The following is a 23,818-nucleotide window of genomic DNA, read 5'->3' on the forward strand; positions in this document are numbered from 1 at the left end:
TGCTATCCAGGTTACCTACCAAGAAAAAACTGTAACAAAGAATTGACCCCAGCAACAGCTAAGAAAGTACTACTGAGTGCAGATGAGAAAGTGACATGCTTAGGAGTAGTGTTAGTGTTTTGCTTCTGATGAAAGAAGGCACTGTCATCACCTTCTAGCTTCATGTAGCTATGCTGAGACCTGAACTAGCAGAGTGATAGTAGCCAATGGGCAAATCACCACTTAGTAGACCTAATGATGTCCTTTCACTAAGTTCTGTGAGATCAGCTGCCATGTAACCTACATTCAGATTATCACAATAAATACTTCATCCAAGGTTCTGGGCAAAATTCCTAACAATCTCATGCAAACATCCGCAAGAGAGGGCTGCTACTGTCACATCTATCCATAGCTCTCAACCAGCCAGTGACAAATCTCAACAGAATCAGGGACAAATCTAGAAATAATCAGGGACACTTTCAAAATATTAGTACTATTAACTTTAGACATTGACAGAATAACAGAATGTGAATTAATATAGATTTTCTGAAGTAAAAAAATGTCCATATATCTAAGGATTAACATTAATTATGTGAAATTCACTACTTTTTCTCCTAAAGCCTTCAGATGTAGGATTAAGAGGGGCAGAGCTAAGATAAGAATTAAACTCAAAGAGATCCCTGAAAATCAGAGACAGTTGAGAGGTATACATTCTGACATTTTTCATGCACATAAACAGTTGTCTAGAAAAGTCAGTGCCTGTCCACTCATAATATTATGGTAATTTCAGGAATAAATCTCTCTTGTGGCCATACTGTATTAATAAACTGGCAGGGGAAGAACAAAGCAGAAGCAATATAGACATGTGCAGGAGGGAATTAGGAAAGAACAATATTCTACATGCAGTGTATGTATGCATATATGTGTGTATTATATATATATATATATATATATATATATATATGGTTTACCTTTATATTACCGTTATGCACAAGTTCGGTACCAAGAAGGTCGAAAGTGCATTTTCAAAATCAGAGAATGTTGAAAAATAAATGGTCTGAATTTGCAATGAGTGAATGCACATTGGTAGTTGCTCAAAGCAGATTCGGCATTTCAGGTTAAGATCGCACTATAGCGGGGATTAGAAATAAACCCATTCCCTCACTGTAGTGCGATCTCAGAGTTAGTATATTAAAGTAGGGGTGTGTGAGGGGCACAGCCCCCCACATGGGGGGTGCAGGGGGCTTGCCCCCCTGCATAACGATGTGTAGTGTAATTTATAGTTCAAAAATGATCGAATCTGGTTTTCCAGATTTTGATTTTCGAACTTTGGTGACATTCGACGTTTGATTTTGGCAGTTCAAAGTCGCACACTAGTGCATTCGTGGTTGTCATTTTCTGTAATATAAAGGTAAACCTACATATATGTGTGTGTGTCTATATATATATATATAATGTGTGTGTGTGAAGAGCAAACCTGTCTGGTGGACAACTGCCTTTAACAGGCTTTACAATGAGGACTAAGAGTAAGAGGGAGCAAGCCCTGAACTGGAAACACTCCCACAGTTTAAACAAGCAAATAAGACTTATTGTGAAGTCCTCCAAAGAAACTATGGATCCAAATTAGCATCATCAACTGAGGACAACCATAAGGCATTCCTTGTTACATCCGTAGCCTAAAAGGTAAGACCAAGATTTGAGCTGAACTGGTAGTTAATGATACCACATACACTGAGCCTGTGGACATAGCAAACCTGTTAGCTGACGAGTTCTGCGAAAATTTCACTTCCCTGTCCCCACCATGCATACCCCATGGCATTCCTTCCACCTGTCCCCACCTTGTATCTCTAAAGAGCAGGTCATAAATCCCCTCTCTAAGGACAAAAACACAGCCTCTATGAGACTTGACAGCGTCCCAGGCTGCATCCTACATGGGCTCCATCAAGAATTAGCAGCACCATTGGGTACTCTTTTCAACCATAGTCTAAGCACTGGCTTCATCACAGCTGAATAGAAAACTGCCACTGTTACCTCTTGCACAAAGATGTTGCTTCAACTGACCCCAGTAACTATAGACCTATTAGCCTGACTAGCCTTATCTGCAAGGCCATGAAGTAAGTCATCATGGACCTTATCTACAAAGATATAGGCAATCTCCAAACACTCAACCCTAATCAGTTTGTATTTGTCAAAAGGAGATCATGCCTGTTAAACCTAGTGGATTTCTTTAAGACAGTCACCAGAGCCCTAGAAGAGAGGAAAACTGTGCATACAGCCAACCTGGACTTGGCCAAGCCTTTTGACACTATTCCCCAGTCAGGCATTATAGACACATTCACCCAGGTTGGTATCAACCTTTACATCGTTTAGTGGGTGGCTAACTGGCTCACCGATAGGCTGTATAGAGTCAAAACAGGGGAATCCTCTTCCAACAGCAGACCCGAAACCAGTGGTGTTCCTCAAGGATCAGTCCTGGGACTTCTACTGTTTGGAATCTATTTCTCCAAAGTACAAGCAAAACCTAAAGGTGTATGGCTGACAAAGTTTGCTGATGAATGCAAACTGGGAGCAGTCATAGAATCCCCAAACGATGTCAACATCCTACAAGAGGGTCTTCAGCTTTTAAATGATTGATGAGAAAGTCACAGAATTAAACTCGGTGCAAACAAGTGTATTATCATCCCTTTTGGTAAGATTGGTGATCCAGCTAACAACTACATCAACAGAAACACCCTAAGCATGCATTCAGTGGTGAGAGACCTGGGGACACAAGTTGACACCAACCTTTCCTTTGATCACCATGTCTCCACAATGATAAGTAGGGCATTCTATATTGCTCATCTCATAAGGGTGTTGCTGCTAGAAAAAAAGAAGTTATAACATCCCTGTACTTTTCCCTCATCAGGCCAGTAATTGAGTACAATGCCCCTTTTAGAATGTACCTTTACAGGCAACTGCAGCAATTGGAGAGACCACAAAAGTTCCTCACAAGGAGCATAAGCCCTTTACTGTCCAGCACCCTTCAATGTCAGATTCTTTATTCAGGATTGCCATTGTCCATAACCACTGAATGTCTGAATCTCAACCAGTTACAATGTCTGCAATAAGAAATCCACAAATCATTTCCTTCAAAGTTTTGAGAAATTGGAATATTTTCCTTAATAATTCTTGAAATTTACTTAGGACTTTTCACTGCATTGTCTTGAAGATACTGAATCTTTTTCATAGATATGTCTCTAACATGATTTTCATATTGTAGATTTTTATGCGCAGTTTCTTTTCAATAGTCCCAGTTAAAGTTGTTTTCATCAGTCCAGTCTAGTCAGGGTTGGCCTTAGGTCAAGTGGTGCCCTAGGCAAAAGGGCACCACAGTGCCCCCCCACACCACCTGGTGCCCCCATCCTGGTCTAGTTATACCATCAAGATTACTGGAAAAGCACCCCTGCTAGAGCGGCACCCTAGGCGAACCCCCTAGTTGGCCTATGCCTAAGGCTGGCTATGAGCCTAGTTCTGATATGCCTAATCAAGAACAGTTCTGCTGGAGTTTACCCTCAGTGTAAATAGGAGTTGTTCTGTATTGTAACAGAAAAAGTGAGATTTTGTCCTCTGATTACAGCATAATATTTAATAATTTCTTCAAATTTGGCCTGAAGGCATGTAAGAGTCTGTCGGGTAAAGAACTGGTTGTTACTGAATATCCTGGCACCTAGTGGTGTGTGTTACTGCATTTGGTCTAACTTTCTGTTCCATTATTAGTAACGATATGTTGCAGTAAAGCATAAACGGCAGATAGCTTTTTTTCTAACCCTTTGATGATGACCTGAACAAAAATTAGGATTAAGGAAAGAATTTCCATACTTTCCTAGGAATCCATTAAAGGGCCTGGTGCTAGTCATAAAGGTCCTACTGCCATGATGAGGGAATTTGCAATTAAGAGACATGTTAGCCACAATGAGGTAAGACCTCATTATTGGCTAATTTGCATGGCACTGAATTACAATTACTACTGTTTTGTGTCATGGTAGTAAACTGCTGTTATTAGGTATTGGCATCCTACCCCACAGTCACTTTCCCACATACAGAAGTGCATTAGACACACACACACACACACACACACACACACACACACACACACACACACACACACACACACACACACACACACACACACACACACCCCATATGTGTCCTTCTGACTTGTCTTCCATCCTACTGTTCTTCCCACTCCCCAATCTCCATAATAGTTTAACTGCTATTATAGCACACTTGCATTTTTCCTAGTAGCTAGTGCCCTCCCCAGCACCATAATAGTTTATGTGGCATTATGGGACATCTGTAGAATCCCTGGTGTCTAATATTTCCTCCCCTACCCAGATCCATGTAATGATGATGTCTGTGCTGTCATGGCATTTTAATCTCGCTGACTTATCCCTGGTGATTAGTGTTTTCTCCATTCCCTATACTGATGGTGCTATGATGGCACTAAATTTAAGTGCATCTCTGGTTGCTAGTGTTTCCCTCCATTTCCCTGGTCCACATACTGATGCTAGTCCCATTAAAGCACTTCATGAAAGCATTATCACTGTTTTTAGTGGTACCCCACCCCCACCTTTCTAATCTCCATATCACAGTGGTGGCAGGCATAGCTCTCAACCAATCAGGGACACTTTTAAAATATTAGTTCTATTAACTTGAGGCATTAACGTTATGGAGAATATGAATGAATATACATTTCCTGAAGTAAAATAAGAGTTTAGTTGTTAATTATTGTCATTATTTATTAAGTATAACTAACCAACTTTTGTCCAAAGGGTACCAGTGTTAAGAGGGACAGAGCTAAAATTTAACTCAAAATCGGGGACAGTTGAGAGGTCTGCCAAGTAGCTGAACACAGCTTTTTGGCCATGCTCAGTACCCCAGCATGGTGGAGATGGTTTTGTTGATCTATGTGGCCAAGTAATTTCTTGGAAGTGGTTTGAGGGAGGCAGCACATGGCTAATTAGCAAATGCTTCTTCCCTGGACTGCCTCATTAGCATGTAGTGTGGACATGGGGTCAGCCCTTTGCTATGCTGTATGTCTTTGTGCTAGAGCACCATGCAACACCATGTTGGCGCAGTTGTTGAACACCAAAAGGGTAGCACAACATGTACACAGTGGTATACACAATGTAGGACCTTCATTAATCCCCCATCTATTTCACTCCTCAGCTTTGTCCTCAAAATTCCAACATAGCCTAATTGGCCAACACAACTATAACTGAATTAAAATGGGGGGGGGGGGTGGATGGGGGTTATTAAATCCCTGGAAGACATACAGTTCTGAGGTGCATTTTAGATACATTTCCAACCTTTATTGGTGTAGAAGATTAAGGTTAAGAGCTCTTGATAAGTCAGGTCATGCAATCCAGGATTAAATTCTGCCAGCCTGCGTCTGCCTACTGTGTGACACTGCAGAAATCCCTTAACTGGACAGCCCTGTTAGGCAGTGGGGAAAATGGGCTAAGCTTCTCAATAGTCTCATTGATTACATACCTAGTAAACTACGCGTTAACCTTTTTATCTGAAGATATCTGAATAAAAATCATGAGAGAGAAAACAAAAGAAATTCAGTTTTACATTGTGTCATGATCTGCCTTAACCATAATCTAAATAGACACCCTAGGGTGCCATGCCTGTAGAAGTGCTCTTTCCATATTTATGTATTTTTAGAGCAATTAATCATGTTACATCACTTTAGACTTGAAAGTTCCGTGTTCAAAGGTAGGCATGAATCTGCATGGAAGAGTTATTGACTGACAGCATGCATTTTTGAATAAGTATGAATCTCTTAACACTTGGCTTTACTGATTGACTATAATGTTCAGCAATTTACCAGAAAATCAAGAATTGTACAGGGCACAGAGATCAAAAATGAGACAAAATCAAGGGCATTCTGGACAGCTGAGATTAGAGGAATGGTGCAATGAGACCAGAAAGAGAAGCAGTGAGATGGGTGTTATTAGTTTTACAATACTGCTGGCAGTGATCAGCCAGATATTTTTGACAGTATTTTTATGTGATTTTTGTGGAGCAAATTAGACTGTTTTAATATGAGGCAATTTGTGTAGTGGTGAAATAATATTACATACTTATCATACATCATGGTTATAACTGCTGGTTGGAGGTGAGGGCTGAATGGTTGTGACAGTAACTGACCTTCTCATCATTTCCTCAGTTTAAACGTTCACTATTTGGCTTTGCAGCACACTGTGCATTTGTCATTAGTGAGATGGATTACTTAACTAGACGTTGGATATGGACAGGCTTTGCAGGACTAATGTGCTTTATGTGAAGCAGTGTGCAATATTGTAATGTGTGGCAGTAGTTTGTTAAGACATAGCCATCCTTTTTTAGCAGAATCAGACATCTGAATTATACAAAGGTGTGTCCATAACTGGTTGGTGGGGTTGTCAGCATGAAGGTAAATGACCCTCTTATCACCTGCTCAGTTTAATAGTTATCTCTCAAAATAAATGAATTAATAAATAAAATGAAAAATAAGGGATAAAATACATCGCAGAATACCCAGACTTTCAGAGCTTCTCGGGGCTGCTGATGCCCACACAACACTGTTACATAAGTGGATTTTGACACTGACTTGTTAGACATCTTTGCCCTGAACTACACCTAGTCTAAGGTGTGTAAGAAGGTTGCTGTACTTGTTTGGGGGACTGCGGATGACATCATTCTTTCTTTAACATTCCTCACAAATCTCAGAGGTTAATGTTCCTCACAAGCTTCAGAGGGGTAAACAAAGGCGTGTATAGGAGCACTGTACTGTCTAGAAGTTGCTGTTGTATCTCTCGGCTTTTCCTGGTTAGGGGTCGCCACAGCGGAACTCCGGTCCGCTAATGACTGGCAGTAGATTTTTACATACCGACTTGCCAGGCCTGACGCACAACCTTCAAAGAAGGTACGCCCATTCACGCATGTCTCCACACAGAAGACGCTTTAGCTGAGAATCGAACAGGACAACATCTTACTGTGAGGTGACAACGCTACTGCAGCACCACCTAGAAGTAATAAGTTGAAAACATTACTGTAATCATTTTTTTTTCATTTTCCTCATAATTAAACATCCGATGCATATACAGGTGGTTATATTTTGGGTGAGAGTGGCAGCCCCCACACTCCCAGTTTAATTTAGTTGTTACAGTGTAGTCTTGCTTAGTTAAGGTGTGTTGAAAGGATGCATGAAAAGGTAAAGTTGAAGCATAAGACTAAATTTCTTTTGTTAATCATGGTTTTTATTCCAGCCAACACTGCATGAAAAGGTTATTTAAAAACTCTAAAATGTAACTTAGAGCATCTAGAATCCTCATAGGCCTCCAGACCCTGGCTTGATATATTTATTTCTACTGCAGTTATTACAGTGTAGTTTAGGGCATGCTGAAAGGATATCTCACCTACACCTTCAAAACAAGCCATAGCCTGAACACATCTACTATCTACCTATCTACTATATGCCTCTCCAATTCTTATAAACTTAAAAAAAACTGACATGCACAGAGTAGAATCGTACTATAATAAAATAGCTAGATTTTCCACAAACCACACTAACAGATCATACCACTGCACAACTCTTAAGCAACTAAAATGGCTCGAACTTTCTAACCTCTTAATTCTCAACCAGCTTACCATTGCCAACACCATCATACACCAAGCCGACAATTTCCCTGCCCTCAAAAGCTTAGTAAACCCCTATTCCAGCAGCTGATCCCTCCGATTATAAGAAACTTTTACTTGAGGTCACCAGAGCAAACAACAATTAGGGAGATGCCCTGTTCTCTAAACAAATAGCCAAAACATGGAACTGTAGACCTCAACATATACTTCACACAACTAACCATCTCAATTCAAAAGACTCCTCAAAGATCACCAAACAGTTGGCGCTGCTCAGAATGATAATATAAAACACTCCCTCGCCCCTCGTTCCTACCTGCTAATACTTTACTCTAGAAATAACTTACAATGTCTTCTTTTTCCTATCTTGGGTTAAGCAAATTATATCAAATATTGTTTTTATATCTAAATACAGATGTGTCTTACTAATGTTTTCAATAATGTGATTCCTTTTATTGTACACCACTGACTTGCATTGTATATCTCAGACTTGTATTGTACTCCACTAGATTTTTGTAACTGTGCTGTTTATTCTACAAATGTTGTAGCAAGGAGCTTTTTTCCCCTGGACCTCGGCTGAAAATGGGCCCTAGCCCAGATGGACACTCCCAGTAAACAAATTTAAATAAAAAAAAAACAAAATAAATGCAAGAAAAACAAAGTTTAAACAGTAAGACTATTTTTTTTGTTTCTTTGATCATGTGAACTCGCATGGCTTCTGGGGTCCTTGGAGCCTGAGACTCGCAGCTTATGACAGTTGCAGTTATCAGGGTTCAGTCTTGCCTAGACAGTGTTGAATGTATGACTTAACTGCAGGGGAGAAAATGAAGAGTAAGACAAGCTGTGGAGAAAATGAAGAGCAAGACAAACTGTGGAGAAAATGAAGAGCAAGACAAACTGTGGGGAAAAGGGAAGAAAATTTTACTCTGGATGGTGTGGGTAGTGGAGCTTGGGGGCACCATGAGATGTGCCTGGGGATGGGGCAGGGGGAATATAGTAGTTGATCTAAATTCAACTCTGATTTGTTTTACTCTTCAGCTTTTCTTCTGCATCTTTCAACCCACCCTTAGTGGCCATAACTACAATGTATTACTTAATACTTTGTCACTGTGTTTTATACTTCACAGTCCTTAGTTTTCAAATAGTTTTAAGAAACTCTCATTTAGAGTAGGTGTGTTAGCAGTAATGGAGAACACTGCTGTATTAATAATGGTAAAAACAGCAGATGGAGGTGTAGAAACAGTGGTATAAAACATTTTTATGCATTTAAAAAGTTAGAACCACCACCACTGTTTCAGCAACAAATGCATTTTCTAAATACTAAGAACCACAGCATGCCAATGTTTGTCATTAAAAAGAAAGACTGTGGAACACAAATGTGATATTTTATCAGACCAACAAAAGTTTTGAAATTACTTGAGCTTTAGAGCGGCATGAGCAAATGTACTAATGAATAGTTTTACACTGCTGCCATAACATTTCTAGCTGTTCATAACCATTATGCCAGGCTCTCAGTACGCAAACCTTCTACCAAGACCCAGCATCCCCCATTATCACCAGTGTGTTGGAGTTCATAGAGACTGGTGAAGGGAAGTTCTTAGAGCTGGATGGCATTTACCACTGTGCACTGTAGGGTGTCGGCCCCATTGCTGAAAAATCAAACAAAATGGTCTGCCACTGTTTCTCCACCAGGACAACCATTGTTAATGGACCATACCTCTCAAATGTCCTTCATTACGAGGAACGTACCTCATTTGGGGTCTTAAAAAGTTCACGTTCCTCAAAGTTCCACATTGAAAGACTCTGTCACACATTCAGTGTTAGGAATTTTTTTAAGTGAAATCCATTGTAAATAGATATGAATCATATTAATTCATTGGGATCTTCTTTATAAATAAAACCAGCATATTTTAACCATGCTATGACCTTCCTATTTGAAGTAGTAAGCCATTAGTATGTGTTCTACATTTTGCCCATTTGTTCCACATTATGAGGGCTAGTGTTCTTCATTTTGGAGATGGAAGGTTGAGAGCTATGTAATAGACTGCTACAGAAAACGTCCCATACTGGAAAAATGCGATGTTGCAACTCTTCTTTTTGTTGTAATGTTGTCAAATGAGGGAAGCAGCTATCTTTCACAGACTCCTATATCCCTACATTTTAGGTTTTAGTATATTAGTTAAGGGAAGCAGGAAATGATTACAATACTGCTATAAATAAGCCCCAATGTTTATTCGGTAAAACAGAAACTGAATAAAATAAATGCATTTTGTGTATCCTTTACATTGTCAATAACCTGCTGTAATTCTCCTCCTGGCTCAAATGAAATGAACTCACACAGTCTTAAGCACTTATAAGTGCTTCTCCTTACATTAAAACTTTTTTTCTTTAGAACGGTCGTTCATTGCAGTTTCTAAAGAAAGTAACCACAATGAATATTCATTCGGGAAAGGGCAAACATTAAATATTGGTCTCATCATAAACATAGGAAGTTATTAGAACAGGATTGCTGTTAACGTGGTTGCAGTGAAGGACATGAAGACTGACTAAAACAACAGTGACTTCAACCCTCAGATGTTTGACTTTATATAAGACCAAAAATATCTGTATATTCTACTGTAATTTGAATGGTGGATTGGTCTGCTCCATGCACTAAGTAACTTTTTTACTTTAAAACGATGAAGTTTAGAATGATTGCTCATTGCGGTTTCTTTCTAGAGACACCACAATGAACGATCATTCTAAAAACCAAGGTTTTAATGTAACCAGCCTTTAATGTGCTTAACTGTCTCTTACATTAAAAACTAATCTGGACAAAGCTGAAGGGGGGGAGGGGCGAAGGACCAAAACTTAGGACAGATTTTAAATATTGTTCTTAGAAACTTTGTTAAAATGACAAGATTAGTGTTGGTATCCTTCAGAAACCAACACTAATCTTGTCATTTTAACAAAGTTCCTAAGAACAATATTTAAAATCTGTCGTAGATAAAACAAAAACATGAAATCCAGAGAAATTTGGGAACAAATCTTTAATATCATATTAGCATAATTCATCACACAGCAACTTAGAAATACACTATAATGGAATCAAAGAACACATGCAAGTTCAGATATTAAATAACTTGGATATTACAAATGTATATACTGTCTATATAACTGTGGAATTAACAATGAAAGCATCTATGTACATAGTGTAAATAGATATGTTGTACGACCTATATCCTGTGGTATTTGACATCAATGTATAACATATGTATATGTGTGTGTGTATGTATGTATATATGTGTGTGTGTATGTATGTATATGTTTTTATATATATATGTATGTATATATGCACACGGTCATGTTGTAAGATGGTTTTTATTTGTGACATTTATTAATGTAAAAATAAAAATAAAAATTATTGAAAAAAAAAAAAAACTCAAAGCTAAGTCTGAAACTCAAGCATGTCATTACACACCGACTTAAAAAAAATATGTAAGAGAAGCACAATGAACAATCGTTCTGCAAAAAATAAAATGTTAGCAGTTTGCACTTAAGTGCTTACCAACCCTCCTACAGAAAATATATCCGCAAAAAAAAGTTAAACTTTCGATAAGTGAAAAAAGTGACTGAGCAGCAGCAGAAATGTATTACATGGGAATAATTGGGACAGGAACGCAAAATGAAACGATAGTTGACAGTGGGAAACAAAAGAAGACTGGAATTTAAGAAATACGGGAAGTTTAAAAGAAAAATAACGCTGTGGGTGGCAATGTGAGTGACATAGTAAAGTGGGCGTTACTTTTGTTAATTATAGTTGGACCCGAATTTTCAACACTGGGATTGTCCCTTTAAGGAGAATAACAGTTATACAAAATATTATATTCTTAAAGAACCAGAAAATATTTTAAGAACTAAGCAAACAAAAATGGAGAAGGGAGATTCTGCTGATGTCTGCAAATAGGAGTACAGAAAATAGGCAAATGGGGACTGGAATTTACTGGAGGAAACTGTGAAAGAAACCACAGCATTGCAAACAATTAGAAGGAAAGGTAATAGAATGGGACAGGCCAATATGATGTTTAGACTGCAGTCTAGAGATTGCCTTCCCTATCGGAGACTAACATCAGAGTATAGTCAGAGAAAGGGCGAGAGAATCCTTAGTAAAAGATCTGCACTGGTAGCATTTTAAATGAATCGAAAACAGAAGCTGCTGTTAAAAAGGGATAAATAGTAGGGTGTAAAAATATTGCACGATAACTATAGGAATTAATCAGAGGAAGTTATAAAAGATTAGGCTGAGAGATTAGATGAGCAATTCACAAATAATGGGAGGAAAAATGCATGGCTCCCAAATAAGCCAAAAAGTTTAGAAGACTTAGGATTTTTGCTTGGAAATGCTTGCACAAGTATATTTGTACTCTAGGCAGAGTTCTAAGAATTTTCCTAAGGTAGATGGCAAAGGTTGGAGACATGAGGAAGAAAGAGGTAACTTGGAACATATGTTTTGGGAATATAATGAACTGGCAGACTTTAAAAATTCCCTGCAGAGTACTATATTAAAAATACTGGGTAAGCAAATGTATGTAGCAAAGGAAAATTTCTCTCTCTCTCTCTCTCTATATATATATATATATATATTTTTAAATACCATTATTGAATTAATTGTGACAGGCACATTTACATATTGCTATATATCATACAAGCTAGCAACACTACATAAATTATTCCAATTCCTGACCCTTTTTTAAAAAAAAAAAAAAACATCTTTATTAAACCATCACTTACGACATAAGCAATCATACATTTATATAAATGAAAAAACACACGGACACAATCCTAGTTGCAAGCATTTTAGAATCACAAACCATACTGACTCCCAGATGCAAACATTACACATCAATTATAATATACCCAATGACATTTTAAGTCAAACATTATATAAATCATTTAAGTCCTGCCTTCTTTTACATCTCATTCCTCCCCTGTATTTATTGTTCCCACAATTCCCATTTTTTCCTATACAGTTTGCTCCTACCTTTTTCTTAAGATCTTAGTTTTATCTCAGTTACTATATTACTTCTAATGCAGTTGGCTTAGATTTCCATTTTCTATTAAACTGCTTTTTTGACAGCCACCATAATCAAGAGATAGCAAGGCCTTAACATGTCTAGGCAATTCCAATTCTGTATCATAGCTCAGAAAAATCATCTCCCTCGTCACACCAATCTATCCACCCAGCATCTCCGACAGTGCATCCCACAGGAAATCCTTAAAGTCTGCCAACTCACTGCACTCCCAGAAAATGTTACCAGTTACCTCTTTCTTCCCCATCACACCTCCATTTGCCATTTGAGAAAAATTTCTCTAGAGTTTACTTGGGGTATAAAAATATCTTTGGATGGCGCAGTGGTAGCATTATTGCCTCACAAGAGGTTCTCCGGTCCGGTTCGATTCTTGGCTGGAGTGCCTTCTGTGTGGAGTCTGCATGTCCACCCTGCATTCTTGTGGGTTTTCTCTGGGTACTCCAGTTTCCTCCCACATTACAAAGATACGAGTCTGGAGCATTTCTCCCCCAGGCCTCCACTGAAAATTGCCTTCATTCCAAGTCGGACTTTCCCTGTAAACAAATGTTAAATTAATAAATCTATGTAAACATTTTCAAGTAAAAATCCTAAATCTTCTAGATTGTTGCATATTTAGGAGACAGACATATATCCTTCAATTGTTTCTTTGTGAATTGCTTATCCAAGCTCTCTTCACAATCCTTTTTAATCTCCTCCGATTCTTATAGTCATCATGCAATATTTTATATGCACTAATTATTCCTTTTTTCAATGGCAGCTACTGTTCTAGATTCTACTAAAAACTCTTATCAATGTTGGTCTTTCATTTAAGAAACCCTACTTCTCTTTGCTTGTACTCTATCAATCCTTGATAGGGAAGTCTCTAACCTGCAGTCCAAATAAATTCTTGGCATCTTCCCCTCTAATTATTTGCTCAAAATACCTTGGTTCCGTTACCAGTTTTCTCCAGTAAATTCTAGCCCCTCTTGCCTATTGTTTATATCCCTAACTGCAGTCATCCCTATGGGCAGAAGCTCCTCTCTCCATTCCCATGTTAGCTTAGTTCTTAGAATATTTTGCTACTTTATGGATCATGTTCTGTATGATTTATTATTCTCCTCAAAGGACTGCATCCAAAATCCGTGTCTCTCCTGGTTTCTTGAACCCCCCCCATTTCATCATCCCTTTCCACATTGAATTATAGCTTTCTGCTTGTGCTACGTATAAGTAGCCTTAACTGTGTAGCTCTGAAATACCCCTTTAAATTGGGTAATCCCAATCAGCCCTGCTCTACTGGAAAAATCTGCCTACCCCACCTGTCTCTTGCTGTTTTCCCCTCCCAGATAAAATCCTTCAGCTCTTTAATTGCTATCCACAACTTCTCCTCTGGTTCAGGGCGGTGCAGTGGTGCAGCGGTTATTTCTGTCGCCTCACAGCAAGAGGTTCTCCGGTTTGATTCTCGGCTGGAGTGCCTTTCTGTGTGGAGATTGCATGTTCTCCCTGCATTTGTGTGGGTTTCCTCCAGGTACTCCGGTTTCCTCCCACATTCTAAAGACATGCTTCTGGAGCATTTCTCCCCGGGCCTCCGCTGAAAACAGGATCTGTGGAACCTAGTCGGACTTTCCTGGTCAACAAAATGTTAAATAAATAAAATAAAAATATGCCTGACCTGTACAAGACTAAAGGGACTAAACATTTTGACTATGTGTATCTTACTATCCATATAACAAAGCTTCCATTTTCTCAGTTTTTGTATTATCTTTAGTCTCTTCCCACGTATCCTTAGCTGCCACACCAGAATCATTTTTAATCCATACTCCTAAATACTTCATTTTATCATGTCCCCATAAATAAGGATATTGCTAAACCAATTTGTGTGTGGTTACATAAATTACCACTATTGCATTTTAGCTTCATTAAGTTTGTATCCCAAAAAGATCTGACACTGTCCCAAAATGTTCAATATTGCAATGTCTTTCTGGTTTTGTCAGGTATAAAATATCTGCAAACAGAGCCAGCTTTCCTTGATTACTATAAAAATTATATCCTTGACGGAGTCCCCTATTTTCTTTGCCAACGGTTCTAAATATAATGCAAATAAAGGGGAAGAGGACATTCCTGTCTGGTTCCTCTGCTCAAGGAGAAATCAGAAAAGAAGCCACCCACTTTAATTTTCTCCTCCAATCCCTCATATCCTCCTAATCAACCTTATTTTTCAGGAAATACAAATGCTTCCATTGCCCTGCTCATAAAGTCCCAGTTTACTCTGTTAAATGCTTTCTCTGCATCAAGACCCACCAGAAAACAATGGTATTACCACATTCTGCTTCGCTCTGGATCATCAATGTTATGTTGTCAAAAGTTTGCCTCCCCTTCACAAAACCACACTGATCCATATATATCAATTTTGGCATTACTTTTGTCATTCTTTTAGCCATGATAGACAAGAACACTTTATAATCATAGTTTAGTATTGAAATGGGCCTGTATTAAGCTGGGGTATGACGTATCTTTAGTCTGTTTAGATATTACAGCTACCACTGCTTTCTTCTAGGATGTTGGTACTTATCTTAAAACTCTTACAACCATCCAGATCTTCAATATTTTACACCTCCTAGCTACCAAACTTCCACAGGAATACCATCTATTCTTGGAGACTTCTCTGTACATTTGTTATACAACACAATTTTTTATTTAATCTCCTTCTAGGCTAACCATTAGTAATTGAGCCTCCTCTACCTCTAACCTTGACATATATAATTCTTCCATAAACATTTCCACATGTTTCTCCTGATTTCCACAATTTCCCTGCTTTCTACAGACTTTCATAGAATTTCTGAAGTATTTTATACATCTACAGGATCTTGTTTATAAGCTCCCTAAGCTTAACAACACCCCTTTCTTCTTTGTTGCCAGAGTCGCTTTGCTAAAAGTTTGTGTTGTAGTGTTACAAAAACAGTTGCATATTATCAGGATAATCCCCTTTCTGCTTAGCATTCTGCAGTCAGTCCTCTTCTTGTTCCAAGAGATTCTCCCTATTCTGTAAATTTGTCAATCCCTCTAAATAATTCTTACTTCTTAACCATAGCTCCCTTTCTTTTATTTCCACCCTATTAAGGAATTATTTTTTGAGCTGAGATACAGTATCTGAACTGCTTAGATCATGGTAAGGGTCATAAGTTTAATTCTGGTGGCTGCCAAAAAGCAATTACTAGAAAATGGAAATCCGTCTAAACCTACTGTATTTGAAGTAGTAAATATTGTAACAGAGGTAAGAGAACAGGAAATAGGATCTTTAGAAAAGGGTAGGAGCAAATTACACAGAAAAAATGGAAACTGAGCAAACAATGTACGTAGAAAAATGTTTTGGAGGAAAGAGGCTTAGAGAAATGAAGGAATTAACCAATTTATGCAATGCTGGCATGATTATATTTGTACAAAAGAATATACGTGATGTATGTCTAACTGTGAACAAGTTAGTATGGTTAATTTTCTTCTATATAAATGTAAGTTTGCCCATGTCAAAAGTGATAATTCAATAAAGATATCTGAAAGAAGCACAACGTAAAATTTAAGACAAAATGTGTTTAAAATCTTTCAGAAGGTTAACAACCCAAGAAAAATAAAAGGGAGACCGTCAAAGCAGAAAATGTACACTAAGGAAGATAACTTAACAGAACCCCAACGACAGGAAATCTAAGCACAAAGAAAATGGTTTTATGCATCATTGACAAAATAGAATACGAAAAAACATAAGGCAGAGATAGCAATGGATACTAAAACATACTGGTACGAGTAATCTTTTCCATGAGAAGAATTGGGAGAGCGAGATAGTGCCTGTAGTGGTAGGGGATGACGCAGGGCCTTTCTACCTCTTGGTCTAATTCTGATTACCTCAAGGTCAGCCTATCGGTTAAGATGGTTAAACTTTAAAAATGTACAGAGGAAAGATGACACTGACTAGAGCAAGACAGATGTAGCTAGGAATATACAGCAAGAGCTGAATAAATGCTCCTACTTTTCCCATACTGCGAGTTACACTGATGCATTATGAAGCTGTACACCAACTACTGGTGCCCAACCCTTTAAAAGTCCAGTAACTTGATTTAAATATAGTTGTGGTGGGAATGGATAGGACTAATGCACGTCCTACGCAAGGTTTTCCTAAAGTGGAGCAATGAAAAATTTAAAACTTTTTTGACTAGTGTTTTGAGTGTCAGAAGATAACCCTTCATCTAGGCTTTAAAAATCCTTTGATTCCAATGCCTTACAGGTGCCATTTAAATGCATTACAGTGGAAATTGTTGGCCCACAGATAAAATCCAGTAAAATGATATTTTACTGCTTTTATATTTTACTGGTTATTTTTGACTGCCACTAAATAGCATGACACCATCCTACTATATAAAGCTAATGCTATATCTAGACAGAAAACTGAAAAAGGTTGAAGATGATGCTATCCCTTTGGTGGCATGAGCTCTATACATTGAGATTTGTGGATAAATGTAATGCAGTCTGATAATCTAGGCAATTAAATTGTGGAGGACTTCTTATCCAGTTTGTTTTGAGCAAAGGCAACAAATAGTTGCTCATCTTTCCTAAAGGGGGATGTCCTGTGAAGATAAAAACAGAGCTGCTGGTGTACATCAAGTGTACACAAAATGTCTTCATTATTTTGGTAGTTTGGAAAGAACATTGGAAGATGTACAGGCTGAGAGATGTTGGCCTCAAAGGCTACTTTTGGAAGAAAGGGATATTTGGTCCTCAAGTCAACCCTATCCTTTTTTTCAACACCTTTATTAAATTAGCACTTAAAACACGGGCAAAAATGCATATCAATATACAAGACAAACTTAACATGTTTCAGGTTCCATACATTGTATCAAGTGTTTTTATAACTCAATCCAACATTACATAAATTGCTCAATTCCTGCCTTCCCTTAAACCTCATTCCTCCTCTAGAACATTATTCTGTATGCATTATTTCCACAACTTCCATTTGTATGCAATTTGCTCCTTCCCTTTTCTAAAGATCCCACTTCCAGTTCTTATTTCTACTGCAATATTCAGTACTTTAGATACAGTTGGTTTAGACTTTGTTTTCCAAGTAATTGCTTTTTTTGCCAAACACCAGGATTAAACTTAAAGCTTTACTAGGTCTAGGCAATTCAGATCCTGTGTCCCAACTCAAAAGAATAATTTTCTTAGTGACACCCATTTGCTCTCCTAGTATTTGACAAAGTACTACAGGGAATATTTAAAATCTCCAGTTCATTACACTCCTAAAACATGTTCCCAGTTACCCCTTTATTCCCCATCACACTGGCAATGATTGTAATCGGAGGAAAAATGCTTTGGATTTTGCTCGTGGCAAAAAAGTACCCATGAAGACTTTCAAAAATGGCAAACCTAGACCCTGTTGCACAGTTGAGAACCATACATACATTCGCCCATAGTTCCCATGTACATCTACTCTCACTTTAATCTTTTCCAATCCTCTGATACTTAGTCATTGTACACTTTTATATGCCCTACTAGTTATCCTTTAACAGCTTTTGTTCTAGAGTCAACTACCGGAGCATGCCTTTTACTTAGGAATCCCCCAATCCGTTTCTCTTTGCCTATACTCTTAATTCCTGGTAGGGAAAGCAGTACCTAACCTGAAGTCTCTTCTTCCCTCACATCATTATTTTACCATTCCATCTCCAGTTATTTGCTCCCAGTACTTTGGCCTGACCGTGTTCTCCAGTAAATTAGTTCTTGCCTATTCAATGTAGCTCTAGTCATTCCTAAAAATCTTTCTCCATTCTTGTGCGGGCTTACTTCTTAGAATGCTTTGTGCTACTTTTTGAATGTAATATTCTGTATGGCTGTTGCTCTCCTTAAGGCTCTGCATCCAAAATCCCACTTTTTCCTTATTTCCCCAATTTCATCATCTCTTTCCATTTTGTGCTACATCTAGTAGCAGTAACTGTGTAGCTCTGTGATACACTTTCAAATCAGGTAATCCCAAACATTTATTGGAAGGATCAAGTTTTCCCACAAACTTTGCCATCTTCCCTTGCCAGATTCAACTCTGTCCATAACTTCTCTTCTGGTTGATAAAAATATGCCTGACCTGTATATAAAACCAAGGTACTAAAACTTTCAGGGTTTGTATCTTACTATCCATATATCCATAAGCAAGTGCTTCTCAGCTTTTCTATTTTATGTTTAGTCTCTTACCACATATCCATGCATAACAGAATCCTTTTAACCCATACTCCTAAATATTTCATCTTCCCATAAATATGGGAATTACTGAACCAATTCAGTGTGTACATAATTTACACTGTTTTAACATTAATTGTATATCATGAAAACACCTGAATCTGTCTCAATGTTTCACAACGCTTGAGTTATCAGGTACAAAATAATATTGCCTGCAAGTTGACTACCATACTAATTATATCCTTGCATTTCTGAGTCCCTTATTTTCTTTGCCAACAGTTCTTTATATAAAGCAAATAAAGGGGGAAAGAGGACATCCCTGCTTGATTCCTCTTTTCAGACTCAGCTTATCAGGGAGGAACCCTCCCACTAATTCTTGCCCCTGTCCCCCTCATCCTCTTAACCTCATATCAGAGAGAATGCACATGCTTCCACTGCCATCCACAAAATGTCAGCTTACTCTGTCAAATGCTTTCACGGCATCAAAACCCACCAACAGCAGCGGTATGTTCTACCATTCTGCTTCCCTCTGGAACATTCTATTAGTGTTGTGTAAGGTTTTCCTCCCCTCCACTAAACCATACTGATCCATATTTATCAAGTTTGGTAACAACTTTGCACTTGTTAGCTATTAACACATGGTTTAAAACTGAAACAAGTCTACAGGAAGCTGGGTTTAATGGATCTTTACCATCTTTATATATTACAGCCACCATAGCATTCTTCGAAGATGGTTTTAACAGTATTTTAAAAGGAGGGGGAAGCACAAAGTACAGTTTTGTACCTACCATAAATGTAGATGTTAGAGTGTGCATACAGCTGCAGTCATTACACTTGGGTTATCCTGCCGTCAGGCGGGTCCTTGGTCAGCCGAATTCCAAAGTCTAGGTCTGGCGTCGGTTGTCGTCGCTTCTTCCCTGATGTCAGTGCGACAGGGGTATAAAAGAGGCAGCAGACGCCATTTTCTTCAGTTTTTCTTGCCCCAGATATCAGGTGCCCCCAGAAAGGAAGACAATACATGATGTTATACAAACATACATAAGTAGATAAATCAAAATAGTAGTTGTAAGCAAATACACCATATAGGAATACCCCAAGTAGGTTGTATGTTAAAGGTGTTTGTCATAAGTCCTGTCCTAAGAGGGGATGGAGGGAGGGTAACCTGGACTGCAGCTGTATGCGCACTCGAACATCTACATTTATGGTAGGTACAAAACTGTACTATGTTCATCGTGCATACAGCTGCAGTCATCACACTTGGGTAGAATCCCAAAGCTAAGCAAGGGTGGCTGGTACTAAGCGGAATTAGGAGGGGCTAGAATGCCCTGCAGGACTGCTGTGGCAAAACCCACTCTAGATTTTGAGTATAGAGGAAGGTGGTAGTGCTTGGTGAAAGTGCGCACTGAACTCCAAGTAGCTGCTTCCAAAATGTCCTTGGTAGGGACTCCCCCTGAGGAAAGCTGCTGAGGTAGCTGTAGCCCTGGTGGAGTGGGATCGGATGTATACAGGCACTGATTTTCCATGAAATGAACAAAAGCGTATGCAGTGGGCTATCCATTTTGAAATAGTCTGTTTGGAAATCGCCTTTCCTTGAGCACCTGTAGCATAGGAAACAGAGCTGCTCAGATTTCCTGAATGACTTTGTTCTGTCCAAGTAATAACGAAGTTGCCTGTGAATGTCCAAGGAGAGTAGCCTCTCCCCTTGGTTCTCGGGATTTGGGTAAAAGGTAGGTAAATGAATAGTCTGATTCAAAGCCACACTGGATACTACCTTTGGCATGAAGGTAGGGTTGGTTCGTAAGTAAACCCTGTCCTGATGGAAAATGATGAATGGTTGCACAGCCATGAGGGCCTGTAGCTCCGAAACCCTGCGTGCTGAGGTAATAGCCAGAAGCAAAGCTGTTTTCCATGACAAGTATTGTAGCTCTGCTGAAGAGGCTGGCTCAAAAGGAGGCAGTGTCAGCTTCTCCAATACGAAGTTGAGGTCCCAAGCTGGAGCTGGTGGTTTCCGTGGGGGTTTTATATTTTTTGTCCCTCTGAGGAACTGCCTTAATAGAGGATGTGAGAATAAAGGAGGATCCGTATTGTATTGTGCTGAAATGGCTGAAGCGTGGATCTTGATGGAAGAGAAGGAAAGGCCACTTTTTAACATCTCAGCTAGGTACTGTAAAATCTGAGGTATATTTTTACCCAAGGATTCTGTCCCTTTGCTTGATTCCAGGAACAAAATAGTTTCCATTTGGCGGAGTAAGTTTTTCTAGTAGAGGGTCTCCTGGCCTCCAAGATGACATCCTGTACCTCCTTGGAGAAGAGAGTCTGTTGGCAGAATAAGGTATTTTCCATGCAGCTAGATTTAGAGTTCTGAGCTGACTGTGAAGGATCTTGTAATTGTGCTGGGACAACAGAAGAGGAACTTGAGGAAGGATCCATGGTGGTGAGAGTGACAGGTTCTTTAGGAGAGGATACCAGTGCTGTCGTGGCCAGTCTGGAGCAATGAAAATCATTTGTGGCGCCTCTGCTCTGGTTTTTAATAGTACTTTGGTCAGTAGAGGTAGAGGCGGGAAGGCATAGACTGTCAATGCTGTCCAACTGAAGGATAGCGCGTCCACTTTCCAGGCCTGTGGATGATAGGTCCTTGAGCAGAATTTTTCCAACTGGTAATTGTTGTGGGAGGCAAATAGGTCTATGTCCGGCTGTCCCCATGCTTGAATTATCTTTAAGACTTGAGGATGCAACTTCCATTCGTGTGGGTCTGTCATATTTCTGCTTAAGTTGTCTGCCAGTGTGTTTTCCTTCCCTGGCAGGAATTGTGCCTGTAGTTGAACTTGTAATTCCAATGCTGTGTTCCACAGGGTCATAGCTTTCCTGCACAGGGGGTATGAATGCGTCCCTCCCAGTTTGTTTATGTACCACATGACCGTGATGTTGTCTGTCCTTATTAGCTGGCCTGGATGCAGTAGGTCCTTGAAGGTTATAAGAGCATTTTGCACAGCTAGCATCTCCTTTTGGTTGATGTGTAGGTGCATCTGTTTTTGGGACCATTTTCCCTGGATGCACTGATCTGACATGTGTGCTCCCCAGGCGTAGTCTGAGGCGTCTGTTGTGATGATTTGCCTTGCTTGTGGTATACAGAAAGGGAGACCCGTGTTTCTTTGGCATGCTTGAGCCCACCACAAACATTCCTTTTGAAGGCATAGAATGAGTGGTAAAATTGTTTCCAAGCGGTGTCTGTGTTGAGACCATACATTTTTTAGGTACTATTGTAGTTTCCTCATATGCTGCTTTACAAATGGTATTAGTAGGATGCAAGATGCCATGAACCCCAGAGCCTGCAGGATTTTCCTTGCAGTTAGCCTGGTTAAAGTTGCCATTTTGTTGAAGTATTGAGACAGTTGCCCTTGTCTGGTGTGAGGGTAAGCCATCGGGGCCATTGTATTTAAGCTGGCACCAAGGAAAATTATTTGTTGAGAGGGTATTAGTTTTGATTTCTTTTTGTTTACTGTGTGCCCCAGGCACTTTAACAGTTTTCAAATCAAAAACCAGCAGTAGAAAACAGGAAATCCAATGAAGAACTCAGGCACTCGACTTCAGCACTAAACACGATTTTATTGCACATAAAAACAAGTAAGGATTGAGCGCTTTCGTCTCCACCCTGGAGACCTCTTGGTCTCCAGGGTGGAGACGAAAGCGCTCAATCCTTACTTGTTTTTATGTGCAATAAAATCGTGTTTACTGCTGAAGAGTCGGGTGCCTGAGTTCTTCATTGGATTTCCTGTTTTCTACTGCTGGTTTTTGATTTGAGTAAGGTTCTACATACTTTAACAGTTTTATTACAAACGCCAGATGCTGCAATAGAATGTACTTGCTGTCAGCTTGGATCAGGCAATCGTCCAGATATGGGTAGATTTGTATTCCTCATCTGCAGAAAGCAATTACTGATGCCAGGCATTTCATAAACACCCTGGGTGCAGTAGATAAGCCAAAGGGCAATGCAAAGTTAATGGATTGAACCTGCAAGAAATGTGAGGTATCTTCTGCAATCTTGTCTGATAGGGACATGCAGGTATGGTCCTTGAGGTCCAACGTTACCAGCCAAGACTCCTTGCCCAGCATGGGAAGAAGCTGCTGTAATATGAGCATCTTGAATTTTGGTACCTCTAGACATGTGTTTAGAATAGATAGGTCTAAGATGGGTCTCCAGTCTTTGTCCTTCCTTGGTACCAGAAATAGCCTTAAATAAAAACCTTGACCTTGTTCTTTTGCAGGTACCTCGAATTGCTTTCATATCCATGAGAGTGGAAATTTGTTTTTGTGCCTTTGCCCACTGATTTTGTGGCAGGTTTGGCATGCCCCTCATTTTTGGAAGGGTGTGAAAGTGGAATCTGTAGCCTCTGTCTAATATCCAGAATCCATTTGTCCTTTGTAACAATGTGCCAGTTTTCCACCCAAAGGTGCTGCCATTATAGCTTTGTTTGGCAGGCATAGGGGAAAGTCATTGAGTCTGTTTTCTAAATGACTGTGGTCTATCTTCTGCACCTCTTGGGGCTGGTGATTGCCATTGTCTAGCTCTGCAAGATACTTGAGGTTGTCCTCTACCCCTTGGGCGCCTGTATCTACCCCCTTTGGGGTCTGTGGCTGGAAAGGACCAATTTTTTGAAGGCCAGTTTCTGCTGAAGCGTGGAGGCTGCACCTTCAAGAAATCTGTTTGCATAGATTTCGCTTTTTCCTCCATTTTCTTTAGTACCTCCTCAGCTTTAACACCGAATACATCTTTTTGTAGTGGTGCATCTAATAATTTTGCTTTGACATGATCTGGTAAGGTTTGCTCTTTGAGCCAAGCGTGTCTACGTATGACAGATCCCATGACAGCAGCTCTACATGAGGCCTCTAAAGCATCAAAACCACACTGTAGGGTATGT

The sequence above is a fragment of the Protopterus annectens genome, chromosome 2.part1 (assembly GCF_019279795.1).
Source record: "Protopterus annectens isolate FY-2018-M chromosome 2.part1, PAN1.0, whole genome shotgun sequence".
Taxonomy (NCBI): Eukaryota; Metazoa; Chordata; order Ceratodontiformes; family Protopteridae; genus Protopterus; species Protopterus annectens.